The 22587-nt window shown below is 36.7% G+C and overlaps 1 long non-coding RNA gene across 1 annotated transcript in view; it reads left to right on the forward strand.

Moving 5' to 3' along the window:
• LOC132534329 (uncharacterized) overlaps positions 1 to 9636 on the forward strand; it is a 288614-nt gene extending 278978 nt beyond the window's left edge. The window contains exon 3 of the long non-coding RNA XR_009546056.1: positions 9530 to 9636. This is a non-coding gene — a long non-coding RNA (uncharacterized LOC132534329). The remainder of the gene's footprint in view (positions 1 to 9529) is intronic.
• The last annotated feature ends 12951 nt before the right edge of the window (positions 9637 to 22587 follow it).

Below are 22587 nucleotides of genomic sequence, written 5' to 3' on the forward strand. Positions count from 1 at the left end.
ATATCTTTCAGGCCAAAGAGAGAGCTCAGTGGGTAGGTCATCTCCATTTTCTTTTTTTTTTTAAATTAGTTATTTAATATTGATTTATAGAATTATGTAACAGGGGTACAATTCCACACTATTCCCACTACCAGAGTTCTGTGATCCCATGATCCCATTCCCTCCACTGGAAATAGCAGTGGTTCTCCCAAGGTCACAGATATAGGATGACTCTCTCACTCTCTCTCCATATATATATATATGTTATGGTCCTGCCTTCTCTTTATAAGTTACACCTACACCTAATGCTATTCCTGAGTGTCTTTCCCTTTTTCATCTTCTCTCTCAAGGTCCTGATGGAATTAGGTTTCAGAGCCCTCTGGTCATTTTCTCCTAACATTTTTCCCCTTCTGGGAGTATGGGCCAAAATTCATTTGGTGAGAGTTCTGGCTTCTGTAATTGCTTCTCTGCTGGACGTGGGTGTTGGCAGGTCGATCCACACCCCAGCCTGTCTCAGTCTTTTCCTAGTGGTGTAGGTCTCTGGGGAGGTGGGTTTCCTGGACACAGTGATGAATTCATCTGCCCAGGGAATCACAGTGGCATCTGCAAGTTGGTGTCTGCCATTAGTTAGGTGCAAGGCATGCAGTGGGAACAACTTGGATTCTACTTCCGATGTGTGCCCGACTGTTTACAAATGCTCACATGTTGAAGCCCCCACCTTTCCAGAGAGAGACCATGCCCAGTGGTCCGGGAGGTGTCACAGTGGATAAAGAACATTTCCATCTTCTTTTGTGTCATCTAGATCCTGGCCCCAACACCACACATCTTCTGGAACACTCCAACTCGTCCTTTATTATTATTTTTTAATTTTTATTTATAAAATGGAAATAAGACCTTAGGATAAGAGGAATACAACTCCACACAATTCCCACCACCAGAACTGGGCAGATGACCCCACCAATGTATCCTGGAGCCCTGCTTCCCCAGAGCCCCATCCCACTAGGGAAAGAGAGAGCCAGACTGGGAGTATGGATTGACCTGCCAACACCCATGTTCAGCGGGGAAGCAATTACAGAAGCCAGACCTTCCACCTTCTGCATCCCATAATGACCATGCTCCCAGAAGGTTAAAGAAGAGGAAAGCAATCAGGGGAGAGGATAGGAAATTGAGTTCTGGAGCAAAATAAAAAAAAAAAAGGAAAAGGTAAAAAAATTATATTTCTAAAAAAGGAGTTAAACTCTAAATTGTTTTATGATAACACACTCCTTGCTCTAACAGAGAACAGGTATTTACAACGAATGAGTTCGAGTAGGATTACTAGGAAAGACTTGAAAGGGAAATTGTATATCATGACACACATTACACAGAGATACTCTAAAGCAAAATGGAATATATAGAAAGGGACATTTCCATTTCCACAGTCTCTATGCAAAAATGTAAAATTCAAAAGAATAAGAGTTAAAGACAATGGCACTGAGGAAAATCACTCAAGTGAGTAATATGCAGAACTTTTGAAATGTCTTCCATGCGTAAATTATATATTATGGCTCAACTCTACTTTCATTTAGCATGAAAGTCACAATTTTTCTATGTTACCTTGCCAATATGGTGGCACTCACGTGGGAATATACAGGTTGTCAACACTGTTGATTATTCATGTCTGCAAACCACCAAAGATAAAGCATATGCAGACGGGGAAAAGAATTGTTTGGGGACTGCAGGAAACTATTTTTATTCACTCATGAAACAAAATTGGTGTGTAAAAAACACATAAGCCATGTAAGTCAAGTTAGAAAAGCAACTCAGAGGCGATTTGCAGACGTTAAACAAGGGTCTTTGGAGGGAGAATATTTCAAAGCAATCTGCTTAGTGAATTCCACAGCCTGGGGCTTGACATCTGTAGACAGCCAAATGCCTCTAGGAAACTAACAAGGAGAACATACAAATTAACAGCACACAATCTAAGTCTATTGCATTTCTTGAAAGAGGTAAAAAAAAAAATTCAAAAGGGAAATGGGAGAAAGCAGCTGAAATTATTCAAGCATTTTTAACTGTATTGTTTTTCTATTTATTGTATAGAGATATAATTACTTCCTTTAGATAAACTGACTTTTTTTTCTGTAGTGATGATATGCAACAAACAGGGTTTAGAATAACAGACCTGAGTTCAGGCCTCTACACACTAAAAATTGGATTTCTTCTTTAGGCAGATAGGATTTCTCATTCTTGCTTTGCAAACACAGTAAATGAAACTTTGAAGGTACTTCATACATGGTAGCTTTTAATATAACCATTTTCTTTATTGCAAACGTTTGTTAACAGCACCAAAAATTTCAGCCTCTAAACTAAACTAGAAACTGCATGATGTAATCTTCCAGGTTTACTTAAATGGTTCATTCTCCCTGTGAAACTCCAGTGTGAACAATGTTGTTTTACAGATTGCTTATTCTTATGCCATCACATGTCCCTCTGTCACATTTACATTTTTTTCCAATATTTGGAAACAGTACAATATTCCACAAATAAAAGAACAAATAAATAATGGGTTAGTTAGTAAAAATACTGCTACATAGCAATACATATCTTTTTAAAAAATATTTATTTTCCTTTTTGTTGCCCTTGTTGTTTTATTGTAGTTATTAGTGTTGTTCTTCATGTCATCATTGTTGATAGGACAGAGAGAAGTGGAGAGAGGAGAGGAAGACAGAGAGGGGGAGAGAAAGATAGGCACCTGCAGATCTGCTTCACCGCTTGTGAAGAGAATCCCCTGCAGGTGGGGAGCCCGGACTCGAACCAGGATTTTTATGCTGGTCCTTGCACTTTGCGCTAAGTGCACTTAACCCGCTGCGCTACCGCCCAACTCCCCAGCAATACATATCTTACTAATGCATACAACAACATGTTTGCATCTCACAGATACTCTTATCAATGTTACTAAAAAACAAACAAACAAAAACTGCCAAAGAATATATACTACCCAGCCTATATAACATTTACATGGTAAAATCAACTGATAATTAAAGCTAGACAAAAGATGTTTCATCTTGGAGATACTACTGATGGCAAGTAGGAGGCGGACATTTTACTAATATTATTTTATAGGATAGAGAGAAATTGAAAGGGGGAAAGGAAACAGAGAAGAAGAGAGAAAGGTCATGCCTGTAGCACTGTGTCACTGTATGGGAATGTCCTTATCCTGCCTCTTCCAGTTCAGATTGGGACTGGGGCATTGAGCCTAGAATTTTGCACATGTTAACATGCACACTACCAGGTGCTCCACCACCTAGCCCCCAGACAGAAACATTTTAATGCACAAGACTACATCTGGTATCATCTGAATATATAGTGTGGTTATCTATCACACTTAAGATTTGTAAGTTTTAAAAATTGTCCCATGTTCTTTTTTAAATTTTTACTTATTTATTGGGTATAGACAGAGAAATCAAGAGGGAAAGTTGAGATAGAAAGGGAGAGAGATTGACCTGCAGTATTGCCTGACCACTCCAGAAACTTCCTCCTCTGCAGGAATGGAATAGGAACTTGAACCCAAGTCTTTGAGCATGGTGACATGTGTGGTCCACCAGGTACACTATCACCCGGTCCCTTTCAAGTTCCTTTGAAAAATGTAAATTAGGAGTCGGGTTAAGAACAGGTGGCACTAAGCTCAAGGACCTGTGTAATGATCCCAGTTCGAGGCCCCAGCTCCCCATCTGCAGGGGAGTCACCTCACAAGTGGTGAAGCAAGGCTGCAGGTGTCTATCTTTCTCTCCCCATCTCTGTCTTCCCCTCCTCTCTCCATTTCTCTCTGTCCTATCCAACAATGAAAACATCTATAAAAACTACAACAATAAAACAGCAAGGGCAACAAAAGGGAACAAATAAATAAATAAATGGAAATTATTCAAATATTATAAAATAGAATAAAAGGCTTTATTCATTGTAAAAATTAAAAGAAAAAGAAAAACATGAAAATTTTAATTGCAACTATAAAAATGTAAATCAACTCGAAATCAAATCCTTCCCGAAAAAAATTACATAATTTCATGTGAGCAAGTGTCTTAGAAAGTTTTCATCCTAACAATGCCTCTTAGCTCAGCACCATATACACATAGTCAATATGTAATCGTTTATGAAGTCATTTTTTAATTGTAGATTAAATGTTGTCTGTCCTGTGATACACATAGTTTACTGGTGGAGTTTTGGTACTGTTGTGTAATCTTTTCTGTTCTCTCTGTCTCTGTTTCTGCCTCTGTCTCTTGCTCTCTGAAGAAAAGCCCAGAAAGCTGAATCCCAGCCGTGACATAAAAATAAAATTACAAACCAAGATATAAGGAGAAGCTCCACACTGCTGTGACACTCAGGGCATTTATTCTATGATTGCACAAAGCAGAGAACGCCTATAATGATAATTCTGTCTCAAGGATAATATTTTTTTAATGTTCCACTTATGAAAGTTAGAAAAAAACATAATGCATTTTAGAAATATTTTAATCAAAGAAAAGGGTAGCTTGAGGGGAGTCCTTCAGAACATTCAGTTATTTGCATTCTTTTTATGCCAGGTGAATAGATTTCCATGAAGTTATCTTGAACTCAAAAAAAGCCTTGTTGCTTACAGAAATGTGTGCTTTTACTAAGCTCCCTGGGAGTTCTGAGCGGTGCTTTTAGATACAGGATTACCCAGAAATCTGAAGTTGCCGTTTCCACCTTAGCTGTTTGGAGTACTCCAAGTGAACTTTGCATAATTATGTCCATTGTATTTGATCTGCTCTGCTAGATGAGACGGGAAGCAGATTTGAATGGGGAGGTAGATTTAAAGCCATCTTTCCAATTTATAAGTCTTTCAATAGCAAAGATGTATTCTCCTGTCATAGGTTTTTAAAAAATTAAAATACTTAGGAAAGTCAGTGGTTGATTATATTCCTGTATCATTCTTTTCCCACTCCTTCCTCATAACCTGTGGGAGAAGGAGAGGCTTTTCTTTTTTCCTATTGAGAATTGTTAGTAGGAAAAAAAAAAAGATGATTACAATTGATAAGGGAGAAATGCAGGAAATCCTCCGAGTACAGTTGCTCTTCCACAGAAGAATAGGAGAAAAAGTGATTGATATTTTGCATGGGTCATATGCAGTCTCAACAACTGATTTTTGAGCTTCTAGAAATAATAGCTCCACAGATTAGGAACTATGCATGGTACTAATGAATCATCCTTTAGAGATTGAATCTGGGAACTCAGACTCACTGAAAATTAGTTAAAAATTGAAGAAGGGACTTTCACTTAATGTACCACTACTCATTCTCTTTAGATGTTACAAGAAGCATCCAATACTACTGACTTTAAATGAAATATTAGCAACTCCACACCACCCCTGAGGAAGGTAATGTTCAATCCAAAATAATAGACACAAGCAAGGACATTTTATTTCAATCACTTCTGAGTAACTATGTTTAATTACCAGGATAATTTTTCCAGATTAATGACGTCTATCATATCACTCACATTTCTAAGATTTTAACACAGCTGTGAACTTGGTATGTCCTTGACATATGGAAACACAAGTGCATCACGGTTCTACACACTCCATTTCTGATAATCATCTGGACTCTTCTGGAGTTTTATACTGTATTTAATTGTAAAAAATGTGTAGGGTACCTCAGTGAGGATGATTTTACAATGAAAGTAGTTTTAAATAATGAACATCTAGGTACCTCTTTGTCACTTTCTGGTTTGTATATATATTTTTAAACAAGTCAGGAGCAGGATCCAACATTTTTTTTTTTTGCCTCAAGGGTTATTGCTGGGGCTCGGGGCCTGCACCACGAATCTACCGCTCCTGGAGACCAATTTTTCCCTTTTGTTATCCTGGTTGTTTTATCACTGTTGTAGTTATTATTATCATTGTTATTGATGTCATCATTGTTGGGTAGGACAGAGAGATATGGAGAGAGGAGGGGAAGAAAGAGAGGGGGAGAGAAAGGTAGACACCTGCAGATCTGCTTCACCACCTGTGAAGTGACCCCCTGCAGGTGGGGAGCCAGGGGCCCTAACCAGTGTCCTTACACTGGTCCTTGTGCTTTGCGCCAGAGCACTTAACCCACTGTGCTACCGCTCGACCTCCTGGATCCAACATTTCATGTGAATTTTCCCATCTTGGTAATTGTCTTTCATTGTGTTACTTAAAGGCATTGCTGTGTTACAATTAATATATTTATATCTTCTCTGTTTAGCTGTGTTCTCCAAAACACTAGAACCAGGTCTTCCCTGTGACTATGTGTACCTTATAAATGAGAACTGAAGAATGAAGTAGGCAGGGAGGTGGGTGGTGGCACACTGGATTAAGCACACATAGTACGGAGCACAAGGCCCATGCAAGGATCCAGGTTCTAGCTCCTGGCTCTCTACCTGCAGTGGTGAAGCAGGACTGAAGATCTCTCTCTCTCTCTCTCTCTCTCTCTCTCTCTCTCTCTATCTATCTTCCCCTCCCCTCTCAATTTCTCTCTGTCTTATTCAGAAAATTGGAAAAAATGACTACAGGAGCAGTGGTTTTGTATTGCTGTCATTGAGCCCCAGCAATGATCCTGGGGGCAAAAAAGAAAAGGAGAGAGAGAAAGAGAAAATAAAGTAGACTCATTGACTGGTTCATGTTTATCATGAGGCAAAAGAACTTGGGCTAGAGTATAAATTTCTTAAGTGTTAGCTCAGTAGCATTTATACTGTACCTTACCACTTCAGATTCAGCTTATTTCAATTCAACCTAATATAACTCAATGTATTCAGGAATGTAAGACAATCTGTCAGGTATTGTCAGATACATAATATGACACTTATTTAGTACCCTAAGGGAGTTAGCAAATGTTTCAATAACATTCATTTACACACTATTGAACTACATATACATTTATAACAACAACCAGATTAAGAATAATAAAAGTAGCCTAAAGAAATACACTTATAAATTTTATCTTTAGCTAACATACATTAAAAAAACACAACTAAAATAAAATATGTGCATTTCTCTGCCTCAGAGCAAGTCATTTTGAAATGATAACTTATATTAAATCGACTTTATCAGCACATACTCTGAATCATTTTCCATTACAGAATAATCCTTTAAAGAGTGAAATAACTATTTTTAACTATTAATTTTATAATTGAAAATGGACATGCTAATTTTGGAGGAAACTTGATCTAGGTTTTGAATATGTATTTTTCTGTATAAAGCTAATTATTTTCAAGTATAATTTATACATATTAAAATTAACACATTTTAAATAGTTTGCTGAAATTTGTCAGCCACTGTAGTCCTGTAATCACTGCTCCGCAGCCAACCACTATAGTCCTCTAACCTGAACAACCACTGATAGAAATTGTCAACATAGTTTACTTTTGTTGTTACAGAATGCCATACAAATGCATTTATAAAAGACAATTTTTTTTTTGCATCTGGTTTCTTTTTCTCAGCACGATATTTTCTGAGATTTTTTTCCACAAGGTATCAAACATTTCTGGCTTTTCCCCCCTATTTTATTGTTGAGTATAATACCACCACTTGATTATCTGTTTTCAGCTTGGGACCAAACAATGGGGTCTTAATGAGTAGAATTTGCTATGTATGTTTGGGTACTATTCTTTTTTTCTTTACTGGGGGATTAACAGTTTATAGTTGATAGAAAAGATAATTTGTACTGAGTATTATTATTAATGAATACATATGAGTTTATTTATATCTGCTGAGCACACACCTATTAATGCCATTATTTGGTCAAGTGATAGATCTTTGTTAAGTTTTTTATGATGTCAACAGCAAAGTGTTTTCCAAAGAGCTGTAATATTTTACATTCCCCAGAAATGCACGAGAGGTCTAGTTATTCTATATCCTTACCTACACCTGGTATTCTTGAGACTAATTTCAGTTGTTCTCAGAAGCCAACAATATATATATTGGCTTGATGAACCCCAGGAGAGGAACAGAGATGATATAAGCTTAACAATAAAGAAGTAGCCTTTGTGGTTTATGAATACAACAATATCTTTGGCATAAAGATGAGAAACACAATAGAATTATAGAGCAGTTTAAAAAGCACCAAAAATAACATTTCTTATAGAATTTTAATATGAAAAGGAAAGTCAAAGTGGTAAGAACTTTATTAATTTGATTCCTGAGCTTTATGCTTTATTTTGGTGCTTCCCTCTTCCTTTCAAAATATCTTTTTTTTAAACATAATTTTTTTCTTTTATATTTTCTTTTTTTAATTTTTATTTATAAAAAGGAAACACTGACAAAACCATAGGATAAGAAGGGTACAGGATCCACTCAATTCACACCACCAGAACTCCATATCCCATCCCCTCCCCTGATAGATTTCGTATTCTTTATCCCTCTGGAAGCATGGACCCAGACTCATTATAGGGTGCAGAAGGTGGAAGGTCTGGCTTCTGTAATTGCTTACCTGCTGAACATGGGCATTGACAGTTCGATCCATACTCCCAGCCTGTCTCTCTCTTTCCCTAGTGGGGCAGGGCTTTGGGGAAGCATAGCTCCAGGACACGTTGGTGGGGTCATCTACCCAGGGAGGTCTGGTTGGCATCATGGTAGCATCTGGAACTTGGTGGCTAAAAAGAGAGTTAACATATAAAGCCAAACAAATTGTTGACTAATCATGAACCTACAGGCTGGAATATTGCAGATGACAATTTGGGGTCTCTGTTTTGAAGATAGCTAGTAGGCCTATTTTAGTTATATTCCAAAGAGCCCGTGACTAGTTTTTTTTTCCTGAGCCTGACATCTGATATGCAGGTAGACCCAAGTTATTGTCTGGGGGGATGCTGGCATGGCTGGAAAAAGGACCAGAAAGCTGGATCAGGGAGACAGTAGTTCCCAAATATTCTTCCTCTGGGCATCAAGTTTGTCTTTTTTTTTTTTTTAACAAAGGAGTGGATATTTAATATTTTGTTTATTTTATTTGCATATTTTAAAGAAAACAGCACAACTTTTTTAAAATGTATGAGTTTATTTAGTTGAGAGAGAAAGTTATTTACTGAAATACTGTTCAGTTCTGGTTTATGGTGGTTTGAACTTGGGATCTGGGGTCTCAGCTACAGATATGCAAGACTGAAATAATACAGTTAAACAAAATTGGGAAGCTTAGAGAAAGATTTTTAATACTAAGTTTTTAATAACAGCATCTGGTGACACTTTAATTTAAAAAATGTATTTCCTTCTTAATTTGTGGAAATTTGAATATGAGCATAATTCCTAGTAGCTCATGCACAATCTAAGTCTTGTCTGGTGTTCCTGGTTTGACTCAGTGCACCACATACACAGAATGAGGTTCTTTGCTGCTCAGCCACATCCCTGACTCCTGCCTTGTTTGTTTGAGTAAGCATCCCCCCCCCCCCATAAATTGAAGATGTGAGGAATGCATGTTGGTTACCAAATAACTTGAGAAGACACCTTTAGCCTTTTGTAGCATTGCTAACAGCAGTAAGTTGTAAACTAGTTAGTTAACATAATTTCTTCTGTTTGTTTTTTTGTTTTCTGTTTTGTCCTTAGAGAGATATTGGCAGAGAGAAAGATGCTGCAATGCAGAAGTGGACATGTCCTGCAGTGCAGAAGGAACGACTTGAGCCTGGATTCTGTGCATGACAAGGAGGTGCACTGTCCAGGTAAGTTATTTTGCCAGACTACATAATATGTTTAGAGGGACATGGGGGATATGCCTCCATAAAATGAAATAGTAACTGGAGAAAATTTACACTGAAGTAGAATATAGTTCTTTTGGGATTTTTAAAGACTGATATTTTTCATTAAAACCTTAATTTACTAAATGTGAAAATTACAATATTTGAAGTCATGGCAACAGGGTTCTAGTTATTTCAGAGAGAGAGAGAGAGACAGAGAGAGAGAGAGAGCAGAGCTCCTCAGCTCTGGAGTGTGTTAATGTGTTGGTGCTGAGAAAAGAAACTGGGATATCTGGCACCTCAAGCATGCAGGCCTGGTACACTACTACTGCTTTGCTAACTCTCTAGCCTTTGAGTTCTTTAGCTCACAGTCATGAGTACTTGGATAAATCCCATTCACTACTTAGATACCACCCTACTATGCTTGTGAAATCTGTCAGAGAAGCTCATGCCCCAGTGCTCATGCTAGTTCTACAGTGTGTTATTCTTATTTATTCAGATATTAATTCATCGCTAAATCATATTACTAGTCCATTCAGTGAAATAAGTCAGTTAAATTGAGTGACTTCTCAGAGACTGTTATACATTGAATATTTGTACTCACCAGAACTCACATGTTGGAAACCCAATGCCCAAGGTGATTCTGCTAGGCAGTGGGGCCTTGGACTGGTAATTTGTCCAGCACCCCTAGTTATAAGAGCAGTGCCCTTATTATAAAAGAGGCCTGAGTGACCTCACTGCAACTTATCCCTTATATGAAGCAGGAAAAAATGCAGATACTCTGATCTCCAACCTCCAGAATTTCGAGAAATAAATTTATTTAAGTCAGACAGGCTATAGTATTGTGTGATAGCAGTGTGAACAATGGCTTGGATCATCTGTTCAGTTAATAAACAGTGGTGACAGAGGACCGAGTGGGGGTTGTATTGTTATGTGGAAAACTGAGAAATGTTCAGCATGTATAAACTATTTTATTTACTACCAAATGTAAAACATTAATCCCCAAGTAAATAAATTAAAAAACAGTGGTGAACACATATTACTTTCTAGTAGATATATTTATAACATAGGCATTCTAAAGAAACATTCTTTCTCATTTTATTTGCAAATGCAGAAAACTGGAGAACATCATGTAAGAATACTGATCACGTGACATTTCTGTGAGACTGTCAAAAACTTTGTCTTTCTTGAGTATCTTCATTGCTTCTAAATATTTAGAACTATTTAGAGTAATATTCGGAAGAAATGAGTTCAGCAAGAAATGTCCTTGTTGTCAGATTTCCTGTTGATGCACAACAGGCAACACGAATGTCGCCATTATGACAATTATCAATGGTGATTACTTTTGATTAAAATTAAATAGCACTTGAGAAATAAGGAGAGATTTAATTACACTATAAAACTCTCAGCCTTTCATTTTTAACATCTGTTAAACAGTCATGCCAGTAGCAAGGTCTCTGCTATTTGCCACCTAGTCAACAAAACCCTGTGAATCATTTGAGGAATGAGGTAGTGTGATTCCAAACACTGTGCTTTTGAATTTGGCTACTGGATCCAAGTTAAATATGTTCAAAGACTTCTCAATTCTGTTTTCTTCTTCATTTTATGAGGAATGAATCATTTCCAGGTGATTTTGTCTTCTTTCTTTTAATAATGGTTTGGACCTGGTATGCCAGACCTGCTAAAGCAAGGACTAGGATTCTGTAGAGAAAGGATTATGTCCCTGAACACTGCCCAATGTGGTATGCTCTTGTGTGATGTTTCTATAAAGCTTATTTTTAATTTTTATATTTAAAAGGCCAAATCATTGGGATTCTCAGCTCTGCAAAATGTTTTTACCTTAAATAGTTTTGAATCAATGCTAGCTAATTAGCAGACAGGCAGGAGGGACCTAGGCTGATTCATTTCAGTTCTTCTTTCTGTTATCAATATATGGACTGGTGAAATGTAACTCCATAAAAGTAATGGTCTTTCTAGGCTTCTGTGTCTTCATAAGTAAACAACAATAATACAACTGCTGTTTTCTTCTTTATTTGTTTTTTTACAAATAAACTTGGGTTTCTATTAAAACATAACCACAAACTGCTATTAAGTTTATTTTTGAAAAAAATCCAAGCTTTAATCACTCCCCCATGGTATTTCACATGTTCATAAGCAGAAAAAGCATTTATTCTGCAGTTTGCTTCACATTACTACAGACGAGCAACACAGTTTTTTAAATTGTGTATTACTGAGAAGTCCTTCCTGTGTCTGTGTTGCGTGTTATAGTGTGCCTCTTTGAACTTCAATCTGTTCCACTTTTTTGCAGGTATTTTTGCTTTACAGAAAAATATAATGTTTATGCCCAAAGGCATTCTTACTCTTTTGTAGTAATAAATAGTACTGAATCAGTGATGTTGACATTAATCAAAGGTGAATTTGAAGACTGTCTCTAGGTTTTATTTGTAGACTTATTATAAAAATGTTTGTGTCCATTTAGATAGTGATTTATTTAGTGCAGATTGAGTGAGCATCTTCTGTGTTGTAGCCATTGTTTAAGACCTGGATATAGAACAATGAAAATGCCATGATCTGTTTCCTCATGGAGCAATTGTCCTAATTATGAAGTCACACTGTAACTCCATACTCAAACAGCTCAGTGTTCTTCCTGTGATAACAGCTAAAATACACTAGATGTCAAGGTTTCTATAAATTCATAAAAGAAAAACTATAGCAGCGCCTATTTTTTAATGATAATGAAGGCTGCCATTTATTGAACTACTTGAATACACAGACATACAAACTAATTTTTCTTCCTTTTTTAAAATTTTTCCCTTTTGTTGCCCTTGTTTTTCATTGTTGTTGTAGTTATTATTGTTGTTATCGATGTCATCTTTGTTAGATAGGACAAAGAGAAATGGACCTAGGAGGGGAAGGCAGAGACAGGGAGAGAAAGATAGAAAGATAGACACCTGCAGACCTGCTTCACCACTTGTGAAGCGAATCCCCTGCAGGTGGGGAGCTGGGGCTCAAACCAGGATCCTTATGCCGGTCCTTGCACTTGCTTAACCCACTGTGCTACTGCCCAACTCCCACAAACTAATTTTTCTAATCTAAAAAATGATACAACTAAGTTACTTTTTTATATTTCAATAATTTAACTTCATTTTCGGGTGAGAAATTGAAACTAAGTCACTTTCTCAAAGTTGTATGATTTAGGAGTAAGATAGTTTTTGCTTGATTTGCGTCTCTCAAACTTGAAAGCTTTGCTCTACTTGCATGCCATAATACAGCTGAAGTTAATAAAGCAGACAAACAAACAAAAACTTGAGCTATATCACATGAGTTTGAAGAAATTAAAAAAATTCCCTTCAGTAATTTGTCTTATTATATGAATTCTATTACCTGTTTTACTACTCTTATTTGAATTAAAACAATTTTCCCTTACTAAAAATTGTAAAGCATGAAAGAGATAATGAATGAAGGTATTAAAATTTATTTCCACCCTCTTAATGATTTATCATAAGATTTCCTGTTATGCATAATAAATAGAATGCAGAATTTGGGGTTAAAGAATCTGGACCCTTTTCTCCTTTTTGTCTTAATAATGAATGATATAAATATATTTCTTAAAACAAACAACCTTACTTAATTTAGGGTTTGATCTATATATATGAAAGTCTCATTGTTAAGACTAAAAAGGGTTTAAGATTTATGCTGTCATGTGAACTGACACATTACATGAGACACCTGGGTCAGATATAACTTTGTTATTCACAGAGAAGCAAGCAGCGTGAGCAGTTTTCCTTGCCTCTGTTCTTTTAGATCCAGGAATAGGAGATAGGAGCAGATCATTCCTTTATACATGAGGGTTGTGCTTTAGGAAAGGAAATTGGAGTTTAAGAAAACTGAATACTTTATACTTAGAGTAAACATGCCTGCCCTTTGCTCTTAAAAGAAGAGTGCTTATCTACCAAGGCTGTTCATAATATGAACATACTTGACTATATAATTCAGAAAAAGGTTAGTCAGGGCCCATTGTTGCAAAATAAGCAAAAATGTGAAAGACCCATGGGGATCTATATATCTTCCAAGACTTGAAATTACAGTTTTGTTCTTCATGGAATGGCATTGCTGACTTGCTGACTTCTCTTAAGTATCAAACATTTTTTTTATTAGTGACTTAATACTGATTTATAAAATTATAACATAACAGAGGTATAATTTCCCTCCATTGCAAGCTATAGTAATTCTGCCAAAGTTGCAGATATGGGCTATTATTTCCATAGCTATCTATTTTTATATATTTGCCCATTATTTTTTTCTCTGGTCCTGCTTTCTCTTTCAAAGTCACACCTATACCTTTTTTTTTTTTAAGATTTTATTTATTTATTCGTGAGAAATGATAGGAGAGAGAGAAGGAACCAGATATCACTCTGGTACATGTGCTGCCGGGTATTGAACTCAGGACCTCACCCTTAAGATGCTTTATCCACTGCACCACCTCCCGGACGACACACCTATACCTTTTACTACTTCAGGATGACCTTCCTTTTTCCCTCTTCCCTTTCAAGGTCCTGATGGAACTGAAGTTCAGAGCCTTCTGGTCATCTCCGCCTAACGTTTCTTCCCCTCTAGGAGTATGGGCCAAAACTTTTTTGGGGGATGTGGAAAGTGGGAGTTCTTGCTTCTGTAATTGCTTCTCTGCTGGATTTTGTTAGGTTGATCCATACCCCAGCCTGTTTCTATCCTTCCCTAGTGGGGAGGGCTCTGGTGAACACATTGGTGAGGTTGTCTGCCCAGGGAAGTCACATGAAATCATAATAGCATCTACAATATGGTGACTGGAAGGCTAAAGCAGACAAACTGACTAATGAACAGGAACCAAAAAGTATGACTAGAAGAGATAAAAATTGGGATCTTAAGATGGAAAGAAGTAAGGAGGTCTAAAGAAGGATGACAGAGGACCTAGTGGGGGTTGTATTGTTATATGGGAAACTGGGGAATGTTATGCATGTACAAACTATTGTATTTACTGTTGAATGTAAAACATTACTTCCCCAATAAAGAAATAAAAAATTAAAAAAAGAAGTGAGGAGGTCTACTTTAGGTATATTCCTAGAGGCCCATGATTTTTTTTTTTTTTTTGTAATTTTTACTTGAGCTTCATCGCTAACATGCAGATGGACAAAAATTTTGTCTGGAAATATGGTGTCAGAGTTGAGAATAGAGCTAGAAAGTTAGATTAGGGCATAGAGTAGCTCCCAAACTTGAAGAAAATCTATGAATAAAATTAACTGTTTACCCCATCAGTCTGACCCAAGGGACCATATAAATATATTCCAACTTAGCATGGGAGTCTGTACAACCTTTGAGTCCCTGTCAGTCTGAACTTAAAGTCCAAGGTCATGGCTGGGAAAATTCTAGGCTGCACTCATTTCAGGAACAGTCTTCTTTGAGTGGCAGAGTGGGACCACCAAGCCTTCCTTCAGAGAGTTGTGCATTTACTACTCTTTCTACTTTATGGTGAGGAAAAGGTCCTAGAGAGGCCCATAAGAGGGTTTATGATGATGCTCCTGATGGAAATGACCAATGATGGTGGAGAGAGGGATCTATTAGAGGTCTAGGCCCATATTGTCTATGGAGGAATCCAAGGATTCTCTGACTAGTACCCCAGATGATAAGGTTAGCCAAGTATTGACCAACAAAAGGCCATCATTCTGTGATCTGGTCTCTTGCCCTTATCCAGCTTTTGTAGTCCTTTTTTTATCTGTTGAGCTTAGACTTTCTCCTGATTCTTAAAAACCTGAGTGTCATTTGCTATATTCAAAACAGTATTAGGTTTATAGGGTATGGCCTTAAATTAGGGGAAAAATAGACTCAGGATTTTAGTGGGATCTAAGTTACCTTAAGTTTTAGATGTTTGATGATTCTAATAAAGGTTGTCACAAAAATAATGATTGTCCTTTAGTTGATACATATATTTTTGTCAGTATATCTCTTGGCCCATTTGTATACATTGTTTCTTCTAAAGATTATCAAGCATGACAATAATGCTGACACTGTCAGAAAAGATTAGGACCTAATAATTACTGCCTTTTGTGTAGTTAGTTGAGTAGACAGAGTGACTGAGGGAGTTGAAGTAGGCAATATGCAACAAGGGTGTCTAGGCCTAGTAAATATTTGACTATGTAATTTATGGTGCCTTCTTTAGGTCTTTCTACTTGCTTTCCAATCTTATTAGGTCTAAATCTAATCATAGCAGACCATTAAACATTTCTACTTTGAAGAATATAGCTAGGGTCTGTAACTTTATTAGAGAGTGCACCATTTGAAATAGAACTAGGTAGTCCCGTGTGTTAGAAAAGGTGTCACCAGATTATTGGAGTTGGAAGGTTGACATCTTGACATATCTGGATACAATATGAAGTGAAAAGTCTATGGCAACATAACATAACATGGTGGCATTAATTTAGTTGAGGACAGCAGAAGGCATATAACAGAATAAGGATAAAGATGAGAGGCATCAGGAAGTACAAGCAAATTCCTAGAGGTTTCAGGACAGGGAGCAATATGGATTTTGAAGAGAACGAGGAAGGTTCCTTTTGGTCTTACAGTTTAAGAAGGCAATAAATAATTATTATTATAACAATGTTACATAGGAGCTTGGTTTACTTTGAAAATCTCATGCTTAGGATTTATTGTACCATACTTGACCTTACCATGATATATGTCATTTATGTTACCTACAAATAACTATATCTTAGGTATTAATAGGATAATTTATTCCAAACTATCTAGTCTAAGGTTGTGGGTAACTTGGTATTTGGAAAAAAAAGTTATTTTGAAATGGTAACAATTTAAGACCAGTGTTATAATTTAATCAGTTTACAAATTTGAAACATTAAATGCTTAGACTAAAAGAATATATACTCAGAACAGAAATCTAGACAGATAAAGAACTTGAAACATTTTATCTATATTCCCCTGATATATTGAATATATATAATATTGATTTACAATATTGTAAATTAATAGTAGTTTTTCCACCACCAATGGTCTGTATCCCTAACCCTACCCCCTATGATGGACCTGAAAATCTACCCTCCCTTCAGTTTTTTATTTTGGTGCAATATTCCAAACCCAGTTGAAGTTATGCTTTGTGTTTCCCTTTCTGTTCTTATTTCTCAACTTCTGTCTATGAGTGGGAATATTCCATATTCATCCTTCTCTTTCTAGCTTATCTCACTTAACATGATTCCTTCAAGCTATTCTTAATAGCTGAGTAGTATTCCACTGTGTATATATACCACAATTTCCCCAGCCACTAGATCTGCTGTTGAACACCTGGATGCTTCCAGGTTTTGGCTATTAAAAATTGTGCTACTATGAATAAGATATACACATATTTTTTTCAACGGTGTGTTTGTTTCCTTAGGATATGTACCCAGGAGTGGAATTGCTGGCTCATGAGGTAGGTCCATTTCTAGGGTTATGAGAGTTCTTCAGACTGTTCTCTACATAGGTCAGACCAATTTATATTCCCATCAGAAGTTCAAGAGGATTTGTTTGCCCTCACAACCTCTCCAGAATTTGTTGTTACTATCATTGCAATGCTATTATTATTTCATCCTGACTTCCCTGGGTAAACAGCTTCATCAGTGTGTCTAAGAACCTTACCAGCCCAGTGCCCTGTCTCACTAGGGAAGGATAGAAACAGGCAAGGTGTATGGATCAACCTTCCAATGCCCATGTCTAGCAGAGAAGCAATTACAGAAGCCAGAACTCACACTTTCTGCACTCTCCAAAAAAGTTTTGGTCCATACTCCTAGATACTCCTAGAGGGGAAGAAATGTTAGTGGGAGATGATCAGAGGGCTCCAGCCATCAGGATCCGGAACTCCAGTGCCATCAGGATCCGGAGAGAGAAGAGGGAAAAAAAAAGGCCATTTGGAAGTAATAATAGGTGTAGGTGTGACTTACAAAGGAAGAGAAGGCAGGACCATAGGTAAAAATGGTATATATATATATATATATATATATATATATATATATATATATATATATATGGCTATAGAAATAATAGTCAACTTATATCAGTGACCTTGAGAGAACTACTGCAGTTTCCAGTAGAGGAAACACAGAATGGGGACACAGAATTCTGGTGGTGGGAATGGTGTGGAATTATACCTCTGTTATCTCATAATTTTGTAAATCAACATTAAATCATTAATAAAATTAAAAAGAAAAAAAAACTTTATACTTATACTCCAGGTGGGGAGTGAATACTTTGCAGGGCTAGTTAGATTTACCTTGAGGACAAGAAAGTTATAACTAGCAAGATTGTTCCATGTGCAGCCTGTCACATTCTTTTCCTTTGTTTTGTGTGTTACAAATGCAATCACATAGTGAAATGTGATTTTCACTTGAGTGTCCTGAGGCAAAGCCTGTAATAATGTTCTCCTTCTGTTCACTCGTATAAGCCTTAATGGATTGAATGCCATCTCTCGGGAAAATCCAAGATCCCTTCATGTTTGTCTCTGTTGATTATCCAGCTTTGGAATGTTAAGCAGTTTTGGATCTGGTGGCAGCTGCCTACATAGGGAAATGGAAAAGAACAAAGGGAAAAAAGTGCTAGCTTTTAAATAATGTTTATTGGTAGTCTGAAGTGATACAAATTCTTCAACACAGTGCAAATATGACTGCCAGGGAATATTTGCTTCCCCTTAGTGCCATTGCAGGTTTCAGCTGAACAGCTTTGAGTTCTGTTTCATGTTATTCCTATGTTAATGCTTGTTTTATTTACATTTCTAATTTGAGTTGGTTGTTTTACAAATTCTCTGTAGGTTCTCTTCTATCCACACTATGACTATATCTTAGATGAAGATTGGGTCAGTCATTACAGTGGTTCTATCTATCTATCTATCTATCTATCTATCTATCTATCTATCTATCATCTATCTATCTATCTATCTAATTATTTATTTATTTATTTTAAGACAAAAAATTGTTCACCTGCAAGGCTCTGATCATATTTCAGAACTTCAGTGTTAAAACAATCTTCTGAATAATTGTTGTTTTTATTTCCAAATAAATTGTGTCCCTAAAAAATGAGAGTTTAAAGTTGTTTTCTACTTGAGTTAAGAGACCTTTGCTTATATTTTAAGAATTTCCTGGTGTCTCTGCCTTGACTCTTTTTTCACTGTCTACACACCAGCCTGACTGGGGGCCTTCACTTAATTTATATTTGGTTCGGTCAAATTATTTCAATGACATGTAGCTTGTTCCTAGATTAGAGAGGGGGACAAATGGTTTATTGTGGATGTCTGTTTTGATCAGTTAATAATTTAATGGCAAGATGTATATTGAGCGGTCAATGAGAAATGTTTCCAGCCAAGAAAATCCTACCCTTATAATCAGTTATTCAGACTAGATGGAAGGATAAAAAGCAACAGTTGAAGGAATAAACTATCACCAAACCTGCTCTATAAGGAATTCTAAAAGGACTTCTATAAAAAATAATAACAAAGGCCAAAATACGCCATAAGTTAGATTACTCAAGACAAGTTTAGAATGATGGCACTGATTTATAAAATCATAAGATCAATAAATGTCAATGATCTCAATTCACCCTTTAACAGACACAGAGTGGGAGAGGGATCAGAAAACACAGCCATATGCTGTCTGCAGAAATCCACCTAATTCAACTGGACGAATACAGACTCAAAGTGCGTGCGCGCGCACACACACACACACACACACATATAAATAAATGAAATAAAGTGACGAGAGCGAGAGATAGAGATGGACATTACATAGTGCTTAGAGTATCAGCCAATCAAGAAAACAATAATTTTTACCACCTATGCACCCAGTGAGGGCCACCTAGATACATCAAGCATGTGCTGAGATGGGAGATAACATCAATAGCCACACAGTAATGGTAAGAGACTTGAATACCCTATTCTCTCAAATAGGCAGGTTATTCAGGTAGAACATTAAGAAACAAAATTATTATTACAAACAAAATTAATTTGGACTGGTTTGGCATATTGCACCAAAGGAATTTGGGGAAGGAGGACAGAAATAAGGGTGTGTGTATGTATGTGTGTGTGTGTGTGTGTGTGTGTGTGTGTGTTTTATTAATCCACTTGTGAGGGAGCTTTCCAGTCCTGCTACATGATGATGGAAAAAATACCTAAGTTTTCAGTGAGAGTGTTTTTCAGACACCTAGTATGAAAAGATGACAAATTTTACCCTTGTGCCAACAACTGTATTACAAACCATTAACTTCCCTATAAGCTAAAAGGAAGAAACCAAAGATAGCAACTTGGCACATGTAGGGGCTGTCCAACAGAACCTGTATCCCTGTGTAGAGGAATAGAATTCAGCTGAAAAATGAGTAATGAAACAAATAGCAGGATATATATTCCATCTTTTTTGAATGATTATTTTCCTTTAGATGAATATTTTTTTCATGTTTAAGTAGGATGGATTTGTAATAGTAACTCAAAAACATTTATTTACTTCTTGAATGAATTAACTTGCTCATCAACCAGCACCAGCTCTAAATAAGATTGCTATTTCTTCTCTTATTTTGCTGTTAAGGAACTTATTGGCTAGGTTAAGAAGAAATTTATGTACTATAGCACTTGATTTGTGAATTTTTGAAAGTGATCAACATAACCATTGGAAATTATAAACAGATCCTCTATCTGAAACAACGTAAGATTTGAGCTATTACGGATTGTGAAGAGTTTGTTTCTCTGTATTTATTGTTGGTAAGATTGCTTTCAGTGTAAAATGAAAATCTGATGTTAATGCCTCTTCAACTTCCTTTATCATAGTTATAGCAACCTGAAATAGACAGAGATCACAGACAAGTTCAGCGCTGATACCTAGATTAGAGACCCATCTACAGCTTATTGTCTACTTAGTCATGAATCTAGACAAGTATAGATTGGATCAAGGTATCTCAGAGTTCAGTAGGTAGCTGTCTAATCAATCAGTTGCCCTCCCATTTCTGAAGTAAGCATGCAGATCACAATATATGCTTTAACAGTATTATAACATCACAGAGTCAAGTTTATTTAAATAAGACAAAACATCATAAATCATACTGTCAAATGTTATAATCACAGCATTACCTCAGATCTTGGAATTCATTAAAACAACCTCCTAATTTTATAGTCTGTTTTTCATAATATAAATGCCTAATCAAGTAAAACTCTGCTGCTTCCTACATGCATGTGACAAAGATTAGATTAAAAACCCTTGCCACTAGTATGCTTTGTTGACATGTTGAGTACTCATTGTACTGACATACTTTAGCTCAGACAAAACATTTAAAGACCGCTCAGTGTGTTGCTTGTCTGTTGTGCTGATTCAGCATATCTGGTCAAATTGCTTTGGAAATGTGTTATTTCTGGAAATATAGTTGGACTGCTCTAGAATGCTGACTCAACAAACTAATGATGCGCTATGTGGGGAAATGTGAGTATTTATTGGTGCTTTTAAGATGAGGGCCAAGTATTTGGGATGAGGTAAGGGCATGTTTGCTATTAATCCACTTGTGCAATGACTATAGATCTTGGATATAGTTGTTTAGATAAATGAAACAAGCTCCCTGGAAATCAAGTTTCTCCTCCTCTTCCTTTCCCGCTTTCCCCTTTTCTCCCTCTTCTCCATCCTGTGATGGGGAGCAATGCTCACCTGTGATTTGTGTGATGCCAGACACTGCACCTGGGTGCTCAGAGGCATGATTGTCTTTTGCATAGAATTATGCTATCTCCCTGGCCCAAAGCAGGTTTCTTATTTTAATTATTTTTCAATATTTTATTAGTGACTTAATATTAATTTACAAAATTATGAGATAACAGAGCTATAATTCCACACCGTTATCACCATCAAAGTTCTGTGTCCCTAGTCTCTCCACTGGGAATTGCAGTAGTTCTCTCAAGGCCACAAACAGAGGCTGACTATTTTATATTTATATAATTTTTTTCCTATGGTCCTGCCTTATCTTTCTTTCAAAGTCACACGTATACCTGTTAATAATTCCAGATGCCCTTCTCTTTCTCCTCTCCTCTCTGCTGGTCCAGTCCTGATGAAATAGGACTTCAGAGCCATCAGGCTATCTTTCCCTAGCATTTCTCCCCTTCTGGAGGTATGGACCAAAATTCTTTTGAGGAGCAGAATATGGTTATTCTGGCTTCTATAACTGCTTCTCTGCTGGATGGGTATTGGCAGGTTGATTCAAATCCCTAGCTTGCTTTTATCTTTCCTTAGTGGGGTAGGGCTCTGGTGAGTGAAGACACTACTAGTGAGGTCATCTGCCCAGGAAAGTCAGGTTGAAATCATAGTAACATCTGCAACTTGGTGGCTGAAAGGCAGTAGGATGTAAAGCAGGACAAACTGTTTAATAAACAGGAATGAGAAATAGGAATAGAGCAGCTGAGAAAAGGGATTTTAGGTGGCTAGAAGCATCGACCTCTAATTTAGGTAACTTCCTAGGAGCCCATGACTTTATAATTTTTGATTCCTTTCTCTTGCCTGATTGCTATGATGAGAACTTCCAATACTATGCTGAAGAGCAGTGGTGACAGTGGACAGCCCTGTCTAGTCCCTGATCTGAGGGGGAATGCCTTTTTAATCATTAAATACATTTTACAACACAGCTCTTGTTATTTGCATTTCTATTTGTAAGTAAATTAGAATTTACATTATATTTCTTGGAAACATGCAGATTTCATATTTGACAATGATTTACAGTACTAACTCAATTGTAAGTGTATGTGTTTATTTTCTTAGACACAGAGAGGCAGGGAGACAGAGGGAGAGTGGAAGAGACCACGGCTCCAAAGCTTCCTTCAATATAGTGATGGTTGGCTTCAAATTAAAGTCATGCACATGGAAAAGCAAACTTTACAGTTTGATAAAAGCATAGGTTATT

The sequence above is a fragment of the Erinaceus europaeus genome, chromosome 18 (genome assembly GCF_950295315.1).
Source record: "Erinaceus europaeus chromosome 18, mEriEur2.1, whole genome shotgun sequence".
NCBI classification, from domain to species: Eukaryota; Metazoa; Chordata; class Mammalia; order Eulipotyphla; family Erinaceidae; genus Erinaceus; species Erinaceus europaeus.